The 13,158-nt window shown below is 45.0% G+C and overlaps 1 protein-coding gene across 1 annotated transcript in view; it reads left to right on the top strand.

Annotated features, from left to right (window-relative positions):
• The window catches only part of Abhd2 (abhydrolase domain containing 2, acylglycerol lipase), a 92,324-nt gene that overhangs the window by 44,769 nt on the left and 34,397 nt on the right, over positions 1-13,158 (top strand). The window lies entirely within an intron of this gene.

Below are 13,158 nucleotides of genomic sequence, written 5' to 3'. Positions count from 1 at the left end.
GAGAATACAGTCCCAAGGGTTTGAAAGGTTTTTTCTTTGAACTTAGTGAGAAAAAAGTAGATGTTTTCATTTTAAATTATTCGTCATTCACAGTTCTGTTCTCCTCAACATTCCTGTTTAATAGCTTGCCCATGGTGCACAAGGGATCCACAGATGTGTCTGCTCAACCCTGTAGCCCCCACCACCACCACCCTGGGCTTGGGAGCCAGTTGCAGAGACAGAAGATGATTTCCATCTTGCCTACTCTGGCTCCTCTTCATTTCAGGCAGAAGCAGAATCGTTTCTGGGTTGGAATTTTCCTGTGCTGAATCCAGCAAATCCGGAATAGAACATTTAGCAAGAATGGGGGGGCAGGGGGATAATGAGCAGCAGCTGCGAAGCGTCTGCCTCCAGTGGGGCCATGCTGTGTGGAGAGCGCATGCTGTGGTCCTGGGAATGGGTGTCTGGGAAGCCGCTCAGAGATAAAGGGCTGAGAGGTATTTGTTCTGAAGCTCAGGATGGATGAGTCCTTCCTCAGATGAGCCATGCCTCCCAGGAGGGCTGGAGAGATGTGCCTGCAGGGCCTCCTGAAGAGAGAGAGGGGCTTCTGGAGCTGTGTCCTAATGTAGCAGGGTGAGGCCCAGGGCAGTGGCTCTGAAGACCTAATATTGACCTTTTGGTTAGGCGTGGGGGAGAGGCACTGAGAGAGGGAACCTGGGCTCAGGTTCAGCCAGAGTCTTGGGTTTCAAATCTGGGGAAATGGGAAGGGGTGGTTCTGGTCTGGTCTGGTGAGAACTCTTGTGGGTGTGCTTGAATGCGTGCGCGCACGTGTGTACACACACACACTCACTCACTCACAGAGAGAGAGAGAGAGAGGAGAGAGAGAGTTCAATTTTGCCACCTTAACAAAGCATTGCTCCTGAGTATCTCTGCCCCAGCCCGCAATGATTAACTTGGTGATTTATTTTTACCCATTAAAACAAGAAAAATGCTTCCCCAAACCGGACACCGGCCACCTCTCCGGAAGTGCCATCTTTCTCTTCATTACCTTCTGGGGTCTCATTATCTTTGGAGAGAGACCGGCATGATTTTATTAGTCTGGCCTCACCTTAGAAATGGCCAAATGTGAATATTGAAATAATTACCATGCTATTATATTTCTGCAGGGAAAAACAAAACAAAACTCCACTGCCATTCAGAGGACAGTTTCGGCTGTAGAAAACATGAGACCGAAAAAATGGCTTTGTGTTGACCGTGTGGGAAAAGCTCCATAGAGAGGTCCCAGCAAACTCAATTCTCAGTTTGGAGACACGTGATTTCAAAGTGCATTTTGACAGTTGATTAATGCTTTGTTGCTAATTTAACTTCTAGTTAGGGGGGTTAGTGAGCCTTAAGTATAAACTAACAAGAAAAGCCATGGCCTGAGTCACACATCTGTCTCCCCCCCCCCAATCTAGAAAACTGGGAAATGCTATCGTTAATAATTGTTGGTGAGATTAAATACTAAGTGTGACGTGTCCAGGCCCTTACAGGATGCTCAGGAATGTTCCCACTCCCTGAGAACCCCAGACTCCATCTTGAACTGATAACTTCTTGTCCACAAGGCTGTACACCATCATGCCTTTTCCTTCTGCCTCCCAGACTCTACTGCCCACACCTCCTCTCTGTGACCACTGCTTCCTGGCCCTCCTCATGTGCTGAACTCCATCCAGTTCAGGCCCTGTAAGGGCAGGTACTGGGCCTCGCGCTCTCCATGTGCTTTGTAGCACCCACATTTGTTGAGTTTTATTGGGCAAATACGGCATAACCCTGATACTGTATTTGGCTTGATCCCAGCTTCTGACACTCCTCCATAGGGCTTCTCAGGCCACATGTCACTGACCTTTGGTCAGAATATTTACCTTCTCTGGGGGCGAATATTTTTTCCTGAGATGGAAAACTTGTTTCTCTTTCTCTGAGTGTGTACACAGAGCTGAGTGGAAGCCTGCTGCAGTAGACATTCTCTCTGGAAACCAGGAACATTCGAGTTTGTGTACCCTAACCGTTCCAAACAGCCCCTGACCGGAACTCTGACTGATGTCCTAGTCCCCAGCCGGTGAGGGACATCAGCATTGCTGGAGAGTGAGATTGTCAGGAGATGAACAAGAAAGCCGTGTGTGGTGGTGCACACCTTTAATCCCAGCACTCAGGAGGCAGAAACAGGTAGATCTCTGAGTTCAAGGCCAGCCTGGTCTACAGAGTGAGTTCCAGAACAGCCAGGGCTACACAGAGGAACCCTGTCTCAGAAAAAAAAAAAAACAAAAAAAAAAACCAACAGACAGACAGAGGAAGGGAGGGAGGGAGGGAGGGAGGGAGGGGGGAGGGAATAGAAAGCCATGTGCTGGAGAGATGGCTCAGTAGTTAAGAGTATCTGCTGCTCTTGTAGAGGACCTGGTTAGGGTCCCAACATTCATATGGTGGCTCACAATAACTCCATCTATAACTCAATAACACAATAAAACCATCCATAGCTCCTGCTCTAGGGGACCCAATGCCCTTTGAGGAAACTAGATATACATGGTACACAGACATACATGTAGGCCAGACACACACATAAAACAAAGATAAGTACATCTTAAACAAACACACAACAAACAGTGGACATGAGGGAGAGCTTTTTCAATATTTCCTCTGCTTTTTTGAGTCTCTTGGACGTGAGTTTTGTAGGAGAGGGCAGCCTGTGGGCCAGAGTGCCGAGTGACAGAGATGTGTTTGTAGAGTTGAACAGAGTCAGGGCCTGTGGGCTCTGGAGACTTCCTGGGAGGCTCCGTGGTTACAAACACTTCCCCTCAGGACCTGCCAGAAGAGCTGCAGGGCTAGCATTGTACAGTCACAATTCTGAAGAAGATGGCCATCCATTTTGCATGCTGACCTTTCAAATCAACCTCAGGGGTGAATTCTAGATGAATTCCAGAGGCAGCTGTGGGCGCCTGGCAGAGGCCCGCAGACACTCAGTGCTGGGCATCCTGCTTTCTACCCGAGGCCTCTGAGTTTCAGCTGGGAGTAATTTAAAGATGAATTTCTTACTTCTGATTAACATCACAATATTTAGCTGTGCTTAAGCAAATTCAACCAGATCAAGAAAGAAGGTTAGGGATATGGCTGTGTCCTGAGGTCCTGTGTTCCATCCCACCCCCACCCCACCCCACCCCCACCCCCACACACAGAGCGCTTCATTTCTGGTGGCTCTTCTGCTAGCTTTACCATTTAGAGGACCATGAGCCTGCATTGCATGTGGGTCCCCTCTGGCAATGCCAGGCCCGTGTCTCCCCCACAGGGAGAACATCTTGTTTGCTCCCTCCAACTTTAAGACGTGTTTCTGTGTTTTCATTTTTTTTTTTTTTCATTTGTTGCACAACACGATCCCAACCTGAAGCCACTAAGCCATCTGTGCTTAGCTACAGATCCAGCCATCTGCCCTGCGCTGGGGGACTGTCTGGGGCTTCACTTGGAGAGACAGTGTGAGTCTGGGTATGGCCGCACGTGCCTATAACCCCAGCACTAGGGGGCTGAGGCAGAAGGATCAAGACCTGTCAAAAGACAGTGTTCTTTCCTAAGAGATGCTCAGGATGTGACGGAGTTATAGTGGATAGTTTCACCTTTTAACCTGACCCCCCAAGCTGCAGTTGAGTGGTGACCCCACCTTAAATGCAAAATGAGCATGGGCGGAGGGACCTGCTCCGGAGTGAGTTCGATGTTTGGTGACTGTTGTCTCGTGCTTGCTGAAGCCCAGAACCTGAGCTGAGTGTGTCCCTTCTCCACTTCATGGCCAGCTCTGATGCCCTCTTTTAACCCGCTGCTCGGTAAGCTGTTGTCTATCGGGAGTAACTAACAGCTAGGACCGACCATTCCTCCATGTTCCTAAGAAGGAGACAGCCTCTAAAAATCGACACTAGAAACTGCACGTGCTAGTAGTTTGCTTGTTTGTTTGGGGTTTTGTTGGTGGTTGTTTGCGTTTTTGTGAGGTGTTGTTGTTGTTGCTACAATGTTGGGGAGTGTCCCCAGAGCCTTGTACCTGAGAGGGAAGGCTTCTATCCTGAATTACATCTCAGCCTCACATGCCACTTTGATAGAGGTTTTAAGCTGGAGGCTGTTGACCATGTACACAAGCCTCATTTACACTAGTGTTTACCACTACTGTTCTTACAGGACGATTAGTGGAATCTCTGGAGAGAAAGCATTCCTTTCCCCTCCTAGTCACCATCCGCATAAGCGCCACACAGTGCAGGGCCTCGGTTCAACTCTCGGTTCTACGGTTGGTACAGTCTGGCCATCCAAGCTTTTAACTCACTGGCCTCGGGGTCCCCAGAGAAAAGCAGGCAGTCCATTTCACAAAGGTCACATCAAAGCCAAATGATATCGCGCACAAAAAGGACTTTGAAAGCCTGTGAAGGAAGGGCTGTAGAAAAACAAGCAGTTTTACTTAATCTGTTCTCTGTTCAAAGAGAAAGGTAAATAAACTCAGGATTACACAGCCATGAATAGCATCTCAAACGTCTCTGGCTTCCTTTGCTAAGGGGCTCGCTTTGTTGAGGAAAATCCTTAATGTGTATTAAGTCACTAAGGGAGAGGCCCTAAGGTTTTTGGTCCAGTGACATTTCTTTGCTCTTGTAAAATTCTGGTGGTTTTTCCTTGGCATGAGCCTTATTCTTACAGGTAACTAGAGCATGGTAAGTACTTTCTTCTAGTTCTCTTTGAGAGATCTTTGTTCTTCCTTTGCCACAGAAGAGAAGGAAGACTCCTCAGTGGAGCTTCACGGGGCTGCAGAGATGACTCGGTAGTTAAGAGACCTGCCTGTTCTTCCAGAGGACCCAGGCTCCCTTCCCAGCACCCGCATGGTGGCTCACAACCTTCCGTAACTCTAGTCCCAGGGGATCCAGTGCCCTCTTCCGGCCTCTGCAGGCATCAGGCATGCATGGGCACTTGATGCCCAGACAGGCATACAATGCAAAACACCCAGAAACATAAAATGAAAACAAAGGGGAAAAAATCAAAGAGGGAGTCTTGCTATGTTGCTCAGGCTGCCCTCAAACTCCAGTATTCAGAGGATGCCTTAACTTCAGCACCCAAATAACTGAGACACTTGCTTCGCATCTGGCTAGGAGTTTTCTTTGAGAAAATATTGTCTTCCACGAGGTCCCAACCCTACACAACAAACTACAGGCAACTAAGGAATACTGAGAGCGGGAGAAATAGTCTTCCCCACAACGGTCAGCCCTAAAAACATCCATACGAGTACCATTACACAGACTGATATTTAGGAATATATATGTATACACATATGTATGTGCATGTGACCACAATTAATGACAAGCCATGAATTTGAGAGGGAGCAAGGAGGGGTGAGGGGTGCATGGGAGAGTTTCAAGGGAAGAGAGGGAAAGGAGAATGTTGTAATTATATTATAATCTCAAAAATTAAACAGCATTAGAATTGTTTGTCCTTACTCAGATCATGTATGTATTTTCAGAATGAGTAGATTTGAATTTTTCCATTAAATGATTTATTCCTTCTTATATGTAAATGGGTGGGCACAGACACACAATGCCAAATGTATCTATTTCAAATTTTCTTGTTGAGCTTGAAGATAAAATAATTTAAATGGAAAAGTATTTTCTGGAACAAATTCTGCTAAGCCAATTCATTTTCTATTTGTATTTTTAACCAAGCTGGGGGTCAATGATCATTTTAGTTTTTTGAGACCTGGTGCTCACTATGTTTTCCAGACTAACCTCAAACTTACAGCAGTCCTCCAGCCCTACCCTTCCAGGTGCTGGGACATGTGTGCCACCACGTCCTGCCCAGCAGTCAGTTTTTGTTCATAACACATATCAGAACATAACCTCAGGGGAAGTAAGTTCTCCTGTGGCTGTTAGTCCCCACATCCAATTCCTTGTGTTCAGCAGGGAAGGTCGAAATGTTCTTAAGAATATTAGATTTTTATTTATTTATTTATTTATTTATTTATTTATTTATTTATTTATTTATTTTGGTTTTTCGAGACAGGGTTTCTCTGTGTAGCTTTGGAGCCTGTCCTGGAACTCACTCTGTACCCCAGGCTGGCCTCAAACTCACAGAAATCCGCCTGCCTCTGCCTCCCAAGTGCTGGGACTAAAGTCGTGCGCCACCACTGCCTGGCTTGAATATTAGATTCTTTTGCCAATTTTTAGACAATACTAAATTGTGCCACATGAAGTTTCAATTGATTTCATTGTGACTTGGTTCCTTTTTTTCCAGTAATAACCATTGTGAGATGAACAGGGGACTGGTATTTATCCACTATTCATTTTTTAACATTGCAATTAGGGTTAAAAATAGAGCAAATATAGAGATTGAAGACAGGAAATAGCCTAGAGTCAGAGCGGTGGGGATTTGACATCCTTAGTCACAAAGGAAACTGCATCAGCGTTGGAGTGAGATGTCCTCTTTACCCCCACCAGGAAGGCACAATCCTGTTTGCAGTACAGGACATTGAACCCAAGACCTCACACACGCTAGGAAAGTACTCCACGAAGGTACATGCCCCCAGCCCCTTCATCCCACATTTTATTTTGAGACAGGGTCTCACCAAACTGCTCAGGCTGACCTTGAACTTGGAATGTAGCCCAGGTAGGACTTGAACTTTTGCTCTTCCTGCCTCCCCAGTAGGTGGAATTAGTGTAATAAACCACTAGGCCTTGCTTAAAAAATATTTTTAACTTATTTTATTATTATTATTGTTATTGTTATTTATTTACGTACGTGTGTGTGTGTGTGTGTGTGTGTGTGTGTGTGTGTGTGTATGCATGAGTGCAGGTGCCTGCAGAGACCAAATTTACCAGATCCCCCTAGCCACCTGTTGTAGGGGCTAGGAATCAAATTCAGGTCCTCTGAAAGAGCAGTACATGCTTTTAAGCATTGAGCCAGCTCTCAGCCCCTCCAATATATATTTTTAATAGAATGTTACAAGTGCTGGTGAGGATGCAAAGAAATGGAAACCCTTGAATACTGCTGGAAGGAATAGAAATGATGTAGCTGCTATGAAGAATAGTTTGGCTGTTCCATGGGAAGTTAAGCAGAAATTCCACTTGTAGGTACAAGCCTCAGAGAACTGAAAAAAGGCATTCAAACAGGAGCTTGTCCACAAATGCTTAGGGCAATGCTATTCAGAACAGTCAAAAGGTAGAAACCATTCAGTATCTATGAAATGATGGATGTGCAAATATACGTGGGATAGCCAGGCATCCCTCCTTGTATTTCTTTCTTTCCTTCTCTCCTGGGCAGGGGCTCGAGGCAGGTGCCCCCCACCATACCTGGCATGTGTTCCTTTCTTGATGGTGCTTACTCGGAGTCAGGTGTTGTTGCTTATTCCAAAGTGTCCAGATCCTGGAGAAGTGACTCAGCAACCCAGAGTTCTTGTTTCACCTCCAGGCAGTTTTGGTGCATGCTTAATCCCAGCACTCAAGAGGCAGAAGCAGGTGGATCTCTGTAAGTTCGAGGCCAGCCTGGTCTATAGAGTGAATTCCAAGACAGCCAGGGCTACACAGAGAAATCTGTCTTGAAAACAAACAAACAAACAAAGAGTTCTTGCTTCTCTTCCAAGAGGACCCGAGTTTGGTTCCCAACACCCATGTCAACGGCTCATAACCATCTGTAACTTCATTGTCAGGGATTCCAGTACCTTCTGGCCTCCGTAGGGACCCGCACACACTGGCATATATTCTTTCTCTCTCACACATATATGCATAAACAAAAATTAATAAAACTTCAAGTATCCTATCTGATAGACACCTAACATGCCCAGGAGTAGCTGCTAATGGACATTTGGGTCACAGGAAAGCACTAGCAGGGACTTGCTGGGATTAGGGAACTTAGTCTCAGGGAATGAACTCAAAACTGTGCGTCAAATCCTAAATTGGTAGAGAGATGGAATAGAGTCAAAGAGGATGACAACCACCACTGAAGCAGTTTGATTTACAACCAAGGGACCCAGGTGATAAGGGGACGCTGGTCACACCCTGACCAGGGCAAACATGAGCATTAGTCAACTTTATTGCTTTTTCTTTAAAGATCAGAAACCATCTGCCCTGCTCCATCTGCCCAAAGGCTGTGTATGTGTGTGTGTGTGTGTGTGTGTGTGTGTGTGTGTGTGTGTGTGTGCAATGTGCGTGCCTCAGGATATGTGGGCAGGAGGAGGTTCCAGATTTTTCCCCTGCAGTCTTTCCCATTGGGCAGTTCTGTTGGGAAAGCCAGATGTTGATCTGATAAGGACAGGCCGGCCTCTATTTGCTGTGAGCTAGCTCGTTTCTTAGTAACGAGCCTTTATTAACCACAGGCTTCAGCACAACAGTGGAAAGAGCAGCAAGTGGATTAGAAAAGGAGACATTATTCCTGCTTTGTTGGAGATAAACATGACCATATGCTCCAGCTCTTGAGAACAGCTTTTAACAATATGCATGACCCCATGCAAAGCGGTGTAGTCCAGCTGCACACTCGAAACCAGAGAGAAGGCTATAGAGCTTTACCATGGGACCTGGGGGAGACGTGCCACGTTTTTAGAGGGAAGAAGTCTTGTGAAGGTGTCTGTTAACCCCAGGGCAATATATGTTTGATATGTTTTCAATCAAATCTTCTCAAAGTTTCTCAGGAACTCAATAAGCTGATCATATATTTATCTGGAAAATGAAATAACCTGCCAAGGAAATTTTGCAAAAGAATAGTGAAGGCGACCTGAACTCTCATCTTTCAAAGTCTCTCATAAGCTGTATTGATTAAAACAGCCATACTGGCAAATGAATAGACAAATAGGTGGATGAACCAGAGTAGAGAACAGAGAAATATATCTAACTGAGAACTTGGCGTATGTTACAGATAATGGTTGAAATCTGTCTGGATGAATGGACCATTTATTATTGTGCAAGGACAGTGAACTCATCTGTTGGGAAGAGATTAATTACATCTTCATATCACTCAGAGAAATAAGTGCATTTGAGGGGAATGCATTTCTTAAAAAACTGTAGGAGTCAAAGGAAATAGGTGGTATAGTTATAAATGGGTATTGGAATCACTCTTTTTAAATTACCATGCGAAGTCAGGAGTGCTACAAGCCTGTAATTCCAGCACTCTGGAGGTAGAAGCAGGAGGATCCAAGAGTTCAAGGCCAGTCTCAACTACATAGCAAGTTCAAGGCCAGTGTGGGCTACACAAGACACTGTCTTAAAAACAAAATCAAACTAGAAGGAGCTAAACTATAAAAAGTATGTAAAATCAAAATAAACTTTTCTGAGCATCATGATGCTCAGTCCTGGCACTCAAGAGGCTGAGGCAGGAGGATTGCCAGTCCAAGGTCAGCCTGGGCTATATATCTAGACCCTGTCTCAAAACAAAAGAAAAATATGAACTTAAAGCATACACTATAATAAGGAAACAATTCTAATATACAAATGGTAATGCTTAATAATATAGAGCTGGTAAAAAATATGAATTAACAAGAAAAAGTAAAAATATAATAGAAAATAAACAATATAAACAGAACTCATATAAGGAAAATAAAACTAACCAGTAGGAGACATGAGTCATGAAAATACCAGTTGAAATGAGACACTTCCACATTTCCTTATTTGGGAGCATGCATGTGTGCCATGCACACCCGTGGTGGTCAGAGGACAACTTGCAGGAGCCATGTGGGTCCTGGGGATTGAACTAAGGCCATCAGGCTTGGCAACAAATGTCCTTACTGCCCTCCAAGCCAACTCACCAGCCCAAGAAACATTTTTTAAATTATAAACTAGATCAGCCTTAAACATGTTGAAATGAGGTGCCCATTAAAGTGGCCAGAATGTAAAAATGATGATGATGATGGTGGTGGTGGTGATGATGATGATGATGATGATAGTGTTAATTACTGATGAGGATGGAGAAGCCAAACAAGTGCCTTTATGTATTATTGGTGGAATATAAATCGATCCATCATCTTGGAAGGCAGTTTGGCGTTATCTATAAAATTGAAAATACACACATACTCCAAGGTTCCCCTCCAACTTCTCACCTGCTGAGCAGCCAGACTTCCAAGGGTGTGAACACAAAACCTGCCAGGTCTCTTCAGGGACAGGCGTAGGGTTGTCCTTCCACTGCACTTTATTCACCCAACCCATCTCAGACTGTCCTAGATCCTCTAGTGACCTTCAGACACAGGAACGACAAGTGAGTTAATGGCTACTGTATTTTCAGACAGATTGTTGCATAGGTAGTTAGAATAAGTACATCCTTTCACAGACCATGTCAGCAGCATGGTCAGTGTTTGTGTGTGTTTAGATAAACTTCAGAGTATTTATCCTTGGGGGTCTGTATTTCTTCCATGACCTGGACCATTCTGAATACTGTTTTGATTTTTTTCCTTGTGGTTTTTGGATAAGTTATATAAATATTTTTTAAATGCACCTAGAAACCCACCACACTGAACTTACTTCAAAATCAGAGCTTTGTGAGTCCTGCTGTGTGTTATTGGGAAGTTAATTAAAACCAGTGTTTTATCAGTAGGCAGTATTGTCACACAATTAAAAATTGTGAGACTTCCACTGTGCACAGTCGACCTCACACTGTGATTCTAAGGCCGTTGCTGCTCCCCCACACACGCACACTTTAAAGATTTCATTCTACTGAGTGAGAATGTCACCAAATGCCAGTCAAACGAGAGCTAGACTCACCTTATCACGGCACAGACTACTATCTTTTAAAGATACTTTTTAAGCCTAAGATTCCTAAGTGGGTGTGATTTCTGTCCTTTCAGCAGATTCTCTCTTGGTGCTTAGTGTGGGTCCCTGGCCATAGACCCTAAGGTAAATGTGGAAGGAGGTGTGCCTGGAAAGAACTTCCTGACTAGTGGAGCTACCTGGGTTCTGGGACAGTACCCAGAGATGAGACAGTTGTCCCAGCAACCAACCTGATTGGGAGCAAGTCCTAAAGACAAGGCCCAGTTGGCTGGGAAGGGACCAGGGTGGCCAATCGGGCTTCTGGAATAGGCACACTGTTCCCCAGGAGTGACCATTTGAGGTGAAGTTGAGCCACTGGTTTAGGTGTGTTGGAGCTTATGGAGAGAGTTAGGGAGCACCAGGGTGTGACCACCCGCTAGGCCAAGCTAAAGACGCATGCATTGGATGGCTGCAGATTTAGTGTGTTGCCTTGCTCAGCCTTGGCGCAGTGGGAGGGGCTTGGACCTGCCTCAACTGAATGTACCAGGCTCTGCTGACTCCCCATGGGAGACCTTGCCTTGGAAGAGGTGAGAATGGTGGGGGTGGGCTGGGAAGGAAGGCTGGAGGGCAGAAGGAGAGAGGAGGAGGGTATCTGTGGTTGGTATGTAAAATGAATAGAAAATTTCTTAATAAAAATAAAAACAAAAAGAAAAGATTTGTGTGTTGAGATTCTCTCTCCATTGGCAAGGTGGACCATTGGACAGTGGAGTGGGTGGGGGAGCAAGGCTGGAGGTTAGGAGGCCACGGGGAGGCTGTTGCCAAGATTCACAGGAGGCGATGTGTCATGGGGGTGGAAGATGTGTCATCATGATATGCAAAATCTGCAAAGCCAAAAGGAGATTTGGTTGTATTTTTGCCATATTTTCTAAAACTAAATAATGTTCTAAACAAAGTTTAAAAAGTAGCATGTGAAATATACCCATTCTGGATTTGTTTGGTTTTTTGTTTTGTTCTGTTTTTGAGACAAGTTTTTTTCTGTGTAGCCCTGGCTGTCCTGGAACTCAATCTGTAGACCAGGCTAGCCTCAAAACTCAGAGATCCACCTGTCTCCTGTTCTGATATGTTTAACCTCACTATATTCATCCTTTTTTAAATTCATATTGTAAGGAAAACTTTCCTCCAATCCCCCTGGGGAGTTCCGTTTCCACATCCACCCTTTTCCCTATACACAGCCCAGTCTGGGGCTTTTGTAAACTATGTGGCTGAGTCTGACGTTGTGTTCAGTTGTCCAAGTGACATTTTTGTAAGGCTGCTTTTTGTTACTATCCTAACCACCCAGCCCTTGTAAGTACCTTCCTCTGCTTTCCAAATGCAGCCTTTTCTGCAGGGACATTTGCACCTCCTGGCAGGTGGCCCCATGTCTCTTAAACACCCACGCTTTCTTCTCCAGCCCCAAAGAAGCAGCTTGTCTGGGGACTGGCTTACAATGGCTTACACTTCTTTAACTTTTGTATATTTAATAGTACACATACAAAAAGAATAACTAGAAATGGAGCTTCTAGAACCATCTGGTTCAGAGGGAAATGATAGCTATGCATGAAGGGGCAAATAGGTTAAGATAAATCATTAATAAAAAACCACCGGAACATAATACAGAGCTGAGAGATGGGTGTCGCCACTGTGTTACATGTTGAGATTGTAGTTTATGTAGAACACACATCATGGCTAGCCACTGAGCTTGGATAAAAAGCTGTGAGGTAAACCAACAGCATTTCAGTAAATGGGATCGTCTTATACTGTGGCCGTGAACCATCCTCAGTTCTTAATTGGAGCACCCTCTTTCCCAGGACCTAGTGAGTATGCAGTTCTTGTTTTTCACTCCAAGGCCACCATTGTCTTCACAAAGGACAGTTGTAAGGGAGGTGCCAGGTCTGCCTTAGGCGAAAAAGCCCTTGTCCTTCACTATTCCAGCAGAAATACTGCTCACCCTTCTAGCACCTTCTCGGGGCATACAGTAGTGCTTCCCCCCGTACCCTAAAGCACTGAGAGGCTCTGAGGAGAGTCTGCAGTCCTTCGTGGAGTAGCTGAGAGCAGCATTTCTGCTAATGGAGTCACCACAGCAGCTATGGCAGAAGTGAGCATTTGCTGAGCACAGGTACCATGCAAGCCACTTCGTATACATTGGCTCCTTTTGTAATAATGAGGCCAACCCTGTCGTGTGGGATGTATTTGAAGGATATTATTTGCGTTCCTTTTCTCTCTATTATAGAAATAACCCAGGTTGAATTACTTGATGCTCTAAATTTGAAATCATGGTTGGTTTCTGAAGCTAATCCGGTGTAGGAGGCATTATGAATGTAGCAGAGGAGCAAATGGTGGCATGGATATGAAGTGGTAAAAATGTTCAGCTCAACCGTAGAGTGCGCACTCAGCGTGCATGAGGACCTGGGTCTGATCCCCTGTGTAAAAA

This window comes from Peromyscus eremicus, chromosome 1 (genome assembly GCF_949786415.1).
Source record: "Peromyscus eremicus chromosome 1, PerEre_H2_v1, whole genome shotgun sequence".
Lineage (NCBI taxonomy): Eukaryota > Metazoa > Chordata > Mammalia > Rodentia > Cricetidae > Peromyscus > Peromyscus eremicus.
Note: the sequence above shows the minus strand (reverse complement) of the source record. Positions and strands in the feature narration are given on the sequence as shown.